We start from the raw sequence: 12,951 nt of genomic DNA, 5'->3' as shown, positions 1-12,951 counted from the left end.
TTGCTTCAAATGAAAATATTCAAGCAGTCAAGTGTTGAACTGCTTTGCAGCAGGTTACCTCGGTATTTATCTGTCTCTGACCAAGGTGTCTGCATGTTATGGCATTTCTTGTGCCTTTGCTCTTTTCTTTGGACTTGGGCCTGGCTGAGCAAACGTCCAGTTGTGCATCTTCCTCTCTCCAGTGGTTGTGTCATTGCTGTGGATCTGGAGAGTCTCACGCCAGCTGGTGATTGCAGGAAGTGCAAGCACACTTTTGAATGCTGGTTTCTGGCAGGATGGAAATTATAGATTTTGAATCTCTTAAAGGTTTTGCATCCAGGATCAGCAGATGATTTGTGTCTGAAGTGCTTTATAGACTTGAAGCCAAAGAGCAAAGTCCTTGGCTTAGGGTTTTAAGTAATTAGAGATTTCACAGAAGTGTTTTCTGGAGAACTGTTCTGCAGGAAATGATGTAACATTTGAAGACTTCGAGTTAGATTATGCTGGGCTGTGCCTTAATAATGTGTGCTTCAAGGCACTGAAAACAGGTAGCAAATGAACAAAACAGTTGAGGTATTAACATGCTGAGTGCATCTAAGATGAACTATGAATTTTATTTGCACTTGCACATTTCACATTATTTCTGCTCTCATGGATTTATTCCAAGGAGTTGCCTTCAGCCTTTTCTGAATTTCTGATTTGACAGCAGGGACTCCAGAACTGTGTTATGTACCGTTCCTGTGCACAACCCACTGCAAAGCAAATTAACAGCCCAGCTTTAAAGCTGCCACTGGCAGTAAGGGAATTACAATCAGCTCCAAAGGTACCTAGCAAAACGTATTGGAAGCACTCATTTTATTCTCCTACTAATTTTGCCAGGAAGAAAAAATAAAAAAATAAAAAGTGAGGTTTGGCTTTCTTTACTTGGACTGACTTCATACCAGGAGAGAGATGAAATTTCATCTGCTGTGGAGTGGCATAGATGATAGTTGAGAGCAACTTTCCTCTCCACACTAGTCATAACTTTTCCACTTTCTTGCATGAGAATGAAGGATGAGGGTTGTAACCTGCAGTCTGGTTGCTCAGCAGAAGTTGTAGGGCTCTTCTTTTTCCAGCTATAGAAGTTGTCTTGTCCAGTACCTGCATATTGGCCATGACCATTATGGTCTCACAAGCAGGGCTCAGCCTCACCAAAGTGTTTCCTTCGCTCATTTGTAAGAGGGGATGATTTTATTAGTGGTGCCAGAACAGTCTCTACCATGTTGGACCTCAGCTGCTACAGAAATTTGTTTACACTATGATAATGGTGAAACTTGAAATAACATAGCCATTCCAAACTGAGCATAGGTGATCTCGATCTTATTTTGCCACAAAAATGAATTATTTCCACCTTACAAATGTCATGCTTATTTTGGGAGAAAGTTTCTTCTCTGGGAGGTAGTAGCGGTACATTAACAGGAGGAGCTCTTCAGGAATACTTGACAAGTAAACAAGCCTGAAAATGTAAATTCACACTTCTCGTGAAGTATCTGGTGGCAACTACCATCAAGAGCAAGATTAAATAGCTATAGTAATTACTGCAATAACTCATTAAAGATGATGACTGATATGTTGGTGACTCTGGGACAGAACTTTCTCATTTGATATGACATCTGTTGTAGCTATTTGTTAGAACTTCACCTTGAGTAACTTCAGAGAAGTTACGTAAATGATAAATGCAGAATAATCCAGCATAAATCCACCTTAATGAAAACCAGAACCCAAACCCGATACTCTGCTATAGAGTAGTCCTAGCCTGTCCATCTGTTTTTAATTTAAGGCTGAAGGCACGTTATGGAGATGTCTATATAATGGAAACAATAAGGACACAAACAGAAGCGTCTGTATGGTTTGCAAACATGCGTGATATTTCTTGTAATGGAGGTGACTCCAAGTGAGTTTAAGTTCAGCTACTAATTATGTGACGTCACAGTAAAATTGCTGGCAATTTCCTTGTTCCGCGTTTATCGGGTCTGTGAGCAGAGCTGGTGGGAGAGTTGTTGTAGAACTTTAGTTGTCTGTTCTGTCTGAGAGAGATGAGTAAGGAGGGTAGCTAAGAATACAGCAGCTGTGGGTTTCCACCTTGTTTCGCCTGTGATTTGGCTCACTTGGTTCAGACTTCTATCGCATGACGTGGAATTGCATTATTTGTCAAGCTCTCTTTGATTGACTGGCTTGAGGGTAAAGTTGGGAATGTCTTTCCTTGCCATGGATGCGTATGCCAGCTTGGGCTGCTCGGGGACATCGGCTGTCCCAGCAGGCAGATGGAGTTTGCGGGGGTCTGTGGACCATCTGCACAGAGCAGCTAACTCTTTGGGTGATGGACACAGTGGTGGGAGGCTGCGTGCTGCAGGGAGCACCTTGGCTCCCCACTGGTCCCGACTGATTGCCATGGCGTGCTTATGCGCGGCAGGATGTCGGCACGCTGCAAGGAGTGTTTGTCACATATGATGATTGTCAGCAGGCTGCGAGTGAGGAACTGGCGTCCAACAGATGTGAAACAAAACCAACATAGCAATTACTGTGTCCCGAGAAATTCTTAACACTTTTATGGTATCCTGCTACTACTAAGTGCTGTTTGCTTCCAGGCCACTGAGGCTTTCACAGATGGCAGTCAAGTCACCTGTTTAAACCTTTTGCTTGATAATCTTCCTGTAGTGTAAGAGAGTACGGTGTCAGAGATGCATGAACACATTTTTCCTGTTTCTTTCTCTGAAATGCTCGAGTGTCCCCACCCTCCCTTGCCAAGAACTGTAGGTGACATGGGAATGAATGTAGACATTCATTTCAAGGAAAGCATGCAAACCCGAGTGCTCTCCTGCTACTATTTATGCCACAGGCTCTTTCATACATCTATACTTCTGTTCACACACCAGAGTTGAGAGACTAATTTGAGGAACACCAGGCACGTCTTCGGGTGAGTTAGTTGAGATTTCTGCTCAGTGCAGCCTGCCGGATTGTCCCTGTGACCTTTTTGTTTTCTGTGCTCACTCTGTCTTGCTGATTGTTTCATTGTGTGTCATGGCATCACCAGAATAACAAATCAATTACTGCGATATAACCAACCCAAAGAAAACTTCCTGCCTACCTCTTGAATAATTAGAGAAGTAATTAAGCTGATGCCGTCAGATGAACACGTATTCATCAGTATACTTTGGACATGCTGTAGGTTTAAAGTGTTACACATAGGTATAATTAGGTACACTCACACCCCCTTCATTCAACAGCAGTGTCTTAATTACATCGGTTCTGCGTGAGGATGTGGAGCCTTAGACACATCATCGTGTGCCTGTAGATACTGCAGGAGTTCGAATGCATCAGCATCGTTTTTCAGACACGTGGATTTCTTTGTTCCAGTGCAGACTAGTTTAAAATACAAAAATAAAATGGATGTTGTAATGAGAGAAGCTGAGATCATCTCAGAAGCATGTGACTATGCATATGCTGAAGCCCAAGAAGACAATTAGCACTAATATTGTACAGCAGCATGCAGAGGCACTTGTTGGGCCCAGACCCACTTTGTATTTAAAGACAGCTATTACTCTGCAAGTGTATTATCTAAATAGATGAGAAATTTGAAGGGAAGCAGAAACACTCCGAAATGATTCACCTGCTGTCAGATTGCTGGTGAGTGGCAGGAGCAGAAATAGAAGGCAAGATGTGAAGAAGAACAGCAAAGGGACTAATTTTGCAGCTCTCATTTGTTTTTAGTAGACTGAGTTCCTTTAAAATCAGCACATGGAAGTTAATTTGGGTAAGTTAATGCAAGAAGGACTTAAAAAAAAATAGGAAGAAAAAGCAGAAAGGCAGCTGCTTTGCAACAAAATCAAGGGGTTATTCTGACAAGGAGGAGGAACCCTGACAACTTTCTCAGTGTATGTGCTTGAATCCAGGCTGTCGGAAGAGGAGCAGCTGTGAGAGTGGGTGTCACACTGAGTCATGACCTCCACACTTTCATAGTTTCTACGTTTCCAGTTTTTGTTGCCTCACTATGTCCCCTGTGTACCCAGGAAGACAGTCTGGCTGATCGGATTCTGGCTCCTACACCACCCTTGGGGCTTTTCTTGAGATTGCTGCTGTCCCCTCTCTCCCTTGAAGCCTCAGAGGGTTCTTGCAAGGTGCTGACGTGTCTCTTCCCCATTCACGTTTTTGAGACATTCACGTGTCTCTTCCCCATTCAAGCTCTTAGAGCTCTTACTGTGTTTGTATTCCTGAAATCAGGGACATTTTCCCTCTAAATGCTCCTTGCAGTTTGAAACAGCAAGAATCATGAAAAACAGCTGGCAGCAAATGTTTGTGGGGTGGGGGAGCACAGCGCTGCAGGTCCATTCTTCTCATAGGAATGGCTCCCTGAGACCTTTCTTATCACCTGCTTCCACTTACAGGTGGTTTGGGATCACCCCCATGATTCCTTTGTCTACCTTTTCTTTCTCTTGCCTCTTTTGGGTAAAACCTTTGATGTGATCTCCTATAGTACCCTTATAGCCAGGCTGGTGAGAGGTGGATGATTAGTGGAAAATCAGAGGAGTCTTTGTGTTTGAAAGGTGGCATGGTGTCCAGCTGGTGGTCATTTACTCAAGTCCTCCCTCAGGGATCAAAACCGGAAACAATATTGTACAATATTGTTATTAGTGACCAAAACAATGGGACCAAGTGCACTTTGAACCAGTTGTTGGATGACGCCAAGTCTGGGAGGGCCTGGGGCTAGAGAACATCACGTATGGAAGAGTCTGAGGGATCAGGGTTTGTTCGGCTTGGGGAAAATGCTTGAAATTTGACTGTATAGGGCCTGGATAGCCTGGTGTGATCAGCATTGCTTGAAGCAGGAGTCAGAGCAGAGGCCTCCAGAAATCCCTTGTGATGGAGATGATCTATGTTTCTGTGACTAAAATACGCACATCAAAAGGAAAAACAATGCTGTGGAAGCTGTAGTTTGAATTCAGCATTATCTCCTCTCCCCAGGACCTCCCTGTCTGTGCAAGAACCAATAAAAGCCCAAAGGAGCTGTCACCCTGCCCTAGCCTGAGCCCTACATTGGTACGGAGGCACTTGGTTTAAAGATGCTCAGCAGGAGCAAGCACAACGTCCTTTAGAAATATAGGGATTATATTAGTCCAAGCATTAATTATGCTCTATATCAAGCATGAATTATTGACAGATGATATTAAAATCTCTCTCCAGCTTGTATGCGACTCACTATTTAATCTATAGAGTGGGGAAAGGTGACTTGAAATACAGCGAACTCTGAATCTCACATCGTAATGCTCACACGTAATAGTAATTATGAATGGATTCTTTTAAGAGTGTTCATTGTTTCAAAGTGTTAAAGCATGATGCTTACCCATAAAACCAAACATCTAGCTTGAAAGGTTTATTTCAAACATCATTAGGATATGTAAAGAGTAGAAATAAATAGGCAGCTTTCAATATCAAAATTCTGGGCTTCCTATATATTTCTTCTAATTTGATTGAGTAAAAGCAAATAAAATATTGATCTTGAGCTACAAAGCAATTTCAGGGCCATTGATTCATTTGAAAATGTGTATTAGTTTGAATTAGACAGTTAAGGCTGTTTAGTACAGGTATCAGTACAGTATCATTAATGTTTAACGTTGAGGTTGATTTCTGGCAGCTTCTAACATAGAAATAATCCAAAACAGTAACTTTTTACCAAAAAGATGAGTATTTCAATATGTGATTTTTCAGTTGCATGACACAGTTCATTCACATAGCAGCAGAAGCTGGCACTCTGTCTGGGATTTGGTGGGAATCAAATTGAAAAAAGCTTAATTCACTTCTAATCCCTCCATTAAACAGTAGTCTGTCATGACAAATTTGCTTTGTTTCTCTTCATTCAGACAATACATCTTTAAGAGAATTATCTGACCTTAAAAAGTATTTCTCTTAGCATCCCCTGGCATTCTAAAGAGTGCTACAGTGACACGTGGTCCTGCACTACAAAGGCCTGAAATCCTCGGATAAGAAATACAGCCAGCTGCATACTCAGAGCTGAATGCTGAAGGTAGATGGTATTAATGCTATAGTAAGAAGGAATAATAGAAAATAAAGCTGGTAATGACCCTAAGAGGTCATCTATTCCTATTCTTGATGGCAGAATGCACTGGATCTAAACCCTGTCCTACCAGTGTCTGTTGGACCCGTGTTGAGGAGCTGCCAGCAGCAGAGGTTTGGCATTATTGGCAGGCAGTCTGGCCCTGTGCTTGCACGTCCCAGCTGCTGAAAGTGTTATCTGATGTCCAGCCCAAACCTGCCTTTCCATAACTACAGCCCATCACTCTGCTCCTGTCTGCTGTGGCATGGAGAAGAGATTATTACCCTTTGCCTCCTCACAGCAATGTTTTATGTATTGAAGGTGGTTATCTTGTCCTATCTCTTCTGTTGTGTAATGGACCGAGCTCCTTATTTTGTTCCCCATGAATAACATCCTCTGCGCCTCACACTGCTCCTGTTGATGTCCTCTGTCCACCTCCCTGGTGGAATTCAGTGCTTCAGGGCATGTAGGATGCTCTGCACCCAGCCTCATCAGCGTGGAGCTTGATGCAGGGCTTGTTTTGTACATCTTCCAGCAAAGTTCCTCTTTATGCAGCTCCATACGATGGCTGCTGACTTTTGCTTATGGTGGATGGCAATCTGAACACAACACTGAGGGTCTTTTCTCTGCATCACCAGTTAGTCAATCACTCGTAATCCACTAATTGGATGACTGTTACTGTCGAAAGACAGGATTTGTCTCACCTATCTAGCATGCTGAAAGCTTCAGTATCTGTACTCCGCTGGCTGTTCAAGGAGCACTGTACTCAGTGGAGAGAAACATCTCTGAAGAGCAATTCATCCCATCTATTTTTGGAGAGCAGGAATTGGGCTTTAGGGGTGCTTATATCTCATCAAGATCCATGACCTCGCATTGCACGCCTGACATTCCAGTGGTCGAAATTAGCAGAGATGAATTTAAACCTACATTGGTTAAATGTAGGCTTGCATCTAAATATAGTGATGAAGGGGACAGTTTCACGAGTGGGTTAAGCTGATTTAACACTACTCTGCTGCTAAAGGGAGGATCCTGCCTTCCCTTCATACCCTCTTGATAAAATGTCCACAGAATGAATAGTTCATACAGTGTGGGAGCTGTGAGCTATTGTAGTTGTCTTCAGAGCGTAACCACCGAGGAAGTGCTCTGAATAGCAAACGTATCCGCCTCCCTTCCTCCCTGTTGGAGCTATCAATGCCACATCTGTGCGTGAACGGCAGCACGAGCAAAGTGCGAGTCATCAAAGTGCTGCTGCTGCTCGATGAAAAGCAGCCAGGCAAATTGGGAAGAAAGAAGATGAGTCATCAAAGCTGCGTCCCCATTGGTTAAAAAACAGAAGATTTCAGAAAAAGTTGGGGGAGGAAAAAAAAAAAAAAAAAAGGCTGTTTAGAATGGAGGGAGGGGAAAGGGTTACCTGCTCCCTCCCTGGGGCCGGCACTCCAGGCCAGCTTTTATTCACATATCTGCACCCAGGGGTGTTGTTATATTGGGTAAGGGCTGAGCCCAGCAGAAAATGGACCTCGCTAAATGTAATCTGATTCTTTGCTTTATTTCTTTCCTGCAACTCTCCTTCCTGCTTCCCCTGCAACATCATAATTTTACATTCTTGATAGTATGTCTGCAACTGCGTGTATAAAGTCAAAAAAAAAATAATCTCTTCCCTTGCAAGTGCTAGAATTTTAAGGGGAATGATGAAATGAGAAAAATAGCAAGTAACAAAAAAATATGATTGATCTGTATGCTGAAGAGGTGCCATATGTTTTATGTGTCTAAATGCAAAGTCGTTGAGAACTTGCAGGTTGTTAGAGCTAGAGTGTTTTGCTACTCTTGCGCATGCAGATTGCCTGCAGCAGCTGAATGAGAAACCGCTGAAGTCCACAGCTCTAAGTGACCGGTCACTACTTGACACAACTTTATAAGACCACATTTTCACTGTGGGGATGACTGAGCACTCTCACAGCTTGCCCAGTGAGGTTGTGCAGTGTCCGTCCTTGCAGATCTTGAAAAGCTTGCTGGACATGGTCTTGGGCAACATGCTCTGGGTGTCCCTGCTGGAGCGGAGAGCTTGGACCAGATGTCCTCCAGAGGCCCTTCCAACCTGTGATTCTGTGATGAATTTCCATCCTACATCAGCAAAGAGCTCAGATTTACATGTCTCTGCCTATTTTTCCCCCTTGACTTCGTTGAAGAACTCATTGCCAAGCCCAAGGTGAACTGACCCAAGAAGCCTTGCTTCTTCCTAGCAGTGTGTGGAGCTAAGTTTGCACAGGCTGAAAGCGCAGATGAACTTCTGGCACGTGTAAGTGGATGCTTGCTTGACAGTTTGGCCCACTGGAATATCTTATTCTGGCTGGGTCAATACACGCTGGCACGTTCTGCCCGCAGGATTTCTCTCGTTTGGGAGACCAACAAGAGGAACTGTCAAACATAAGTCAGAAGATTATGGGTCTGTCGGTAAAAAGCAGGAAAGATAAAAGCAGAGAGGATGGGTGCATAAAGCGGGTTTGGTAGTTTTTTTTCTGAGAGGGTATTGATGAAAAGAAAGGACCTACAATATTGCAGCATGCTGTGACAGTGTGGTCAATAAAAAGTTTATTTTTACCCAATAATTTAAAATCTTGACCTCAGCTGGGAATTAAATATATATATATAGTTGAACTATACTGGGTAAGTAAATAAGAAATGATGCTCCCAGCACAGTGGGGACCTCAAGTGTTCTCTCTTTTTGATCTGACTTGCAAGGGACTGTTGATAATGTGTATGTGTGTTATGAGCATATGCGTTGTATTCCTGCAGGAAATCAAGCCTGTAAATTAAACAGATACACATGCACACATATATATGAGAAAGTGTAATTCAATTATGTTCTATTACTTTGGTTCTGCATATGAAATAATTCACAAAACCGGAGGAAATGATGTCTTCTCATTTTTATTCATCATAGATGAGTGAGTTGTCAAGGACATAACTTTCTGCTCTACTTCTACATGGCTATTAAATTGTTAGTTTACTTTTGTATTTCCCAGCGATCCTCAGAGCCAACTGTGACACTTCCTCAGTTCTGTATACCCAGTCCAGATACATATATTTGCCTCGTTGTAATTATAACACACCTTGGCATCAGATTTCTTCTGTGTGCTACATCAGTGTCAAATGTCTTTCTCCTATTGGTGTAGACCTGTCTCAAATACCCAGCCCCGGCAGCAGTACAGACTTTTCTGCTTTCATGTTCAGTTAACATCAGTACTGGGTCAATAATTAGATGTTTCCAGTCTCTCTGCCAGTGATCCCATGGCGGCTCTGTTTAATGTTGGAAACACTCTGCTGTAGAGCTAGGTTGTCATGTCAGAGGTGCTCGGTAGGCTGATGTTGTTAAGCACATATATCAGGGTGCTAATGATAACTTAATGACTGCTAGCTTTGCGCTGGATCTGGCAAACTTTTGCTCAAGCCATTAATCAAAAGCAGTGCTTGCTCTGTGCTGTTTTATTACTCCGTGAGGATCGGTGTATGTCGTGGACACCTCTTGTAGTTAGTCTCTGTCTGCATGTCAACAGTGCCCAACTTGTCTTGTGTGAACATGTTAATACTAACTAAAACCAAATTGATTTGGTTCTGATTTTAATTCTCCACAGGACTGGTCTGGCTGGGCCTCGGTTTCTGCCCCGCTGTACTTGCAGTAGCGCTCTGTGACGCTCTGCCATGCGCTGTGGCGTTCACAGCCAGGCTCCGCGGTGCAGTGAAATACGCGGGGTGCAGAAGCAGTACTTGCACACGAAAGCCTCTGAACTGAAGTCCCTTTAAAAAGGCTGCAGCTGCAATATGAATGGGACCTGAGCGGCTTCCCTCGCCATGAGTAGTGCCTTGTTCTTCGCAGGGGAGGGCTTGCAGCAGCACTGCGGCTCCCTTTGTGCCCTGGCAAACCAACCATGACTTGGAAATGTGGGACTGGCGCTCGGAAACCCCTGCTTCTAAAGCACGGCAAAGACGCAGAGCTCTTTTGAAAACGGAGCCATTCTCGTTACGGTGTCCAAATAGGATGTTTGGAAAGCTTGTTTCATGCACTCCCCCGTGGAAATATTTACCAAAGCTTGCTATTGTTGTATTACAAAGTTTATTATTCCTATCAGAGAGTTGAAAGAAGGTTTCCGCTGGGCAGGTTGCCTGGCCGAGTCTGCGCTGGTGCCAGGTTGAAGGCTCTGGCTGGGAGATGCTTTGCTTGCCAGTGTTTGGCCCAGTGTTTGTCTCATGAGTGCGGATGGCTGGTGGTCATCTAAGGGAGACCTAAGCCAGGGAGAAACCTTGGAAGTGGCTCTGGGCTGGTAACACACTCCACTTAGTAGGGACTGGTTTTGACGGGGACGTTTTTGCTGCATTAGAAATTCTGTACAAATTTGTGATTTCACACGTGAGCACCATCGGTGTCTCCGCCAGTTTTGGTATTGGACAGTTGTGTTGGCCCCGATGCTGAACTTCCAAACCAGTGCTGAATATTGCTTAATTACACAAAACTGAGAACATCAGCCCTGATCTGTGTGTCAGCATATCTCCATGACCCAAATGTGGTTTTGTGGTATGAAGGGATGGAGCTCTGGGGCTAGGAAGAAGGAGAAGAAAAATTTCAGACAGTTTGGAAAGATGAGCAAGAATGAGGATAAAAGTAGTAAATAAATGACATAATGCATGATTAACCAAATTCAATCATACAGCAGTGGAAAATAATAAAATACATCCCTAAATTAAACCTTCTCGTGGAGTTTTGAGGGATCTCATCAAGATTTAAGCAGAAACTGAGGAACTTATTCCTAAGGCAGGAGGCAGCTGCTTCGCAGAGGGAACTTGTAGCTGGTGTAGTCACGCATCTTTCCTTTTGATTGCACATCTACCTGCTGGGTTCTGGGGGCTTTGAAGCACTTCGATCTGAAAGTGCCTTTCATGTAAGAAGAGCCCTGTGTAAATGTGGCAACCAGCCAAGTAGCCTGCTTGGTGAAACTAACTTTTTGCAAAACTTGTATAATAAAATGAAGATTGGAGGCATAAATCACTGGCTTACTGGCATGGCAATATGCTTCTCTTCAAATGATCTCAGCTGAGACCGTGTGGAAGCTTTTTAGTGAGGATGTGAGGGTCTCCACCAGCCTCAATGCTTATCTCTTTGTGCCTATCTAAAACTGAACAGGCGTGATGTCAGTACGGGCTCCAGCCTTGTGTCAGGAACGCAGGGCGGTCTGTAGAAGTGGAAGGGAGCGTGGCTCACCCTTGTATTTCTGCTGTCACAGAAGGTGTGGATGCCACTGGGTGAAACCACTTGTGCGCTGGAGGCTGAAGCGAAACTCCCCAAAGCAGTACCGAGAGCAAACACAGCTCCGGCATATTTCAGACTTGTGCCAGGAGCACACAACTGCACATAGTGGCTTTTTCAATCGTGTCATTTTAACATGAGTCAGATCTCTTGGAGAAGTCTTTATCTCCTCTTCCTTCTGACTCAGCTGCATGATTTCCTGCTATCAAAACAGATATCGCAGTTTGGGTTTGGGCTGGGACTGCACCTTGGCTCTCCTGGCTGGGTTCAGTCATGCAAGATGCTTTACAGGTGCACAGGGTGCATAACCACGTGCAGAGCCCATTAGCATCACATCTAATTCTGTCCCTAACGAGAGCCGCTGAGAGACATTTCAGAAGAGTGTATAAAAGCAGTGCAACAGACAGATATGTGATAGTCTGTCCTCCTGCTTGACCAAAAAAAAAAAAAAAAGCCCTGAAGCATGAGTTTTAATAGTCCTTCGACAGTATTTTGGTATAATCATCAACTATTATAATTGCTCTGGATCATCTTGTCATCTTTATAAATGCCTGCTCTATTTTTTCATCACGTCAGACTGAAAATGTAGCATGGCAATGAATTAAACAGTTCTGTTTTGTGCTGTGTGTGTGTTTAGCCCCCAGAATTTACCAATAAATGAGACAAAAAAAACCATTTTAGAGAGAGGGTTACGCCAAAATTTCAGTCTCCTGAAGTGTGCAAGGATCTGAGAGGGTTTGCAGAAGCCTGGGATTGTCTTTTGGCAGTACTTCTTTCTGTCATGAAACTAGAACAGGGAGAGATCCCACAGGGCAGCAAGCTCCGTTTCCCCAGCCCAAACCTGAGCTGATCCTAAACCTTTGGTCTAACAGATATTTGCTTGGGAAATTTGGGGGAGAGGGATTCGGTGGCAATCCTACGCAGTCCAGTTCAGGGCTTACTGTCCCTCCTGTTACATGTTTGTTTGTTTTGTTTTTTCTGTGCCTTCACCACTGCTGCCAGTGCCCCAGCTCTGCATTGCCCCTCTGTGGGAAGGGCAGCTGCTTGCGGCTATGTCGCCGCAGCATCCTGTGGGAGCAGTTGGAGGTGTTCCTGTGGTCTGGGACGGGAAACATTTCTGGGTGGAGTAATGCAGAAGAGCTACCCAGCGAAGCAGACCTGCAGAAAGCCTACATGCTGTTAATTAACCCAAGTTTATTAATACAGGTCATCCAGTGGGTGACTAAACCAGTGCTTTAGCCCTGTTCTTTTCCACATCCACGTTTGGCACAAAAGCAGCTGCACATTGACTCCCATCCCTGCCCGTCCCTGGCTGAAGGAGGAAAGGTCAGTGTTTGCTGCACCGAGAGCAGAAATGAGCTCTTGGAAAGGGGAAGCGTTGGGCTGGCAGCAGCTCTCAGCACGGAGGGACACAGTCCAAGGGACCTCCAGGAGCCTTGCAGCCTCTCCATCCCCCAGCCAGAGTCTGGTAGCATGCGTGTGACGTTCAGCCAGACCAAATTCTGTCACTGCTGCACTGCAAAGCTGAAAATAAGAGGTTCTGTGTTGTTGGTACGCTGCCATAAAGTACTGATTGTCTGTA

The 12,951-nt window shown here is 44.2% G+C and overlaps 1 protein-coding gene across 4 annotated transcripts in view; it reads left to right on the top strand.

Annotated features, from left to right (window-relative positions):
• Window positions 1-12,951, top strand: part of MDGA2 (MAM domain containing glycosylphosphatidylinositol anchor 2) — a 339,526-nt gene that overhangs the window by 171,483 nt on the left and 155,092 nt on the right. The window lies entirely within an intron of this gene.

This window comes from Cygnus olor, chromosome 5 (assembly GCF_009769625.2).
Source record: "Cygnus olor isolate bCygOlo1 chromosome 5, bCygOlo1.pri.v2, whole genome shotgun sequence".
Lineage (NCBI taxonomy): Eukaryota > Metazoa > Chordata > Aves > Anseriformes > Anatidae > Cygnus > Cygnus olor.
The sequence above is the reverse complement of the archived record's forward strand: the minus strand, read 5'-3'. Positions and strand labels throughout refer to the sequence as shown.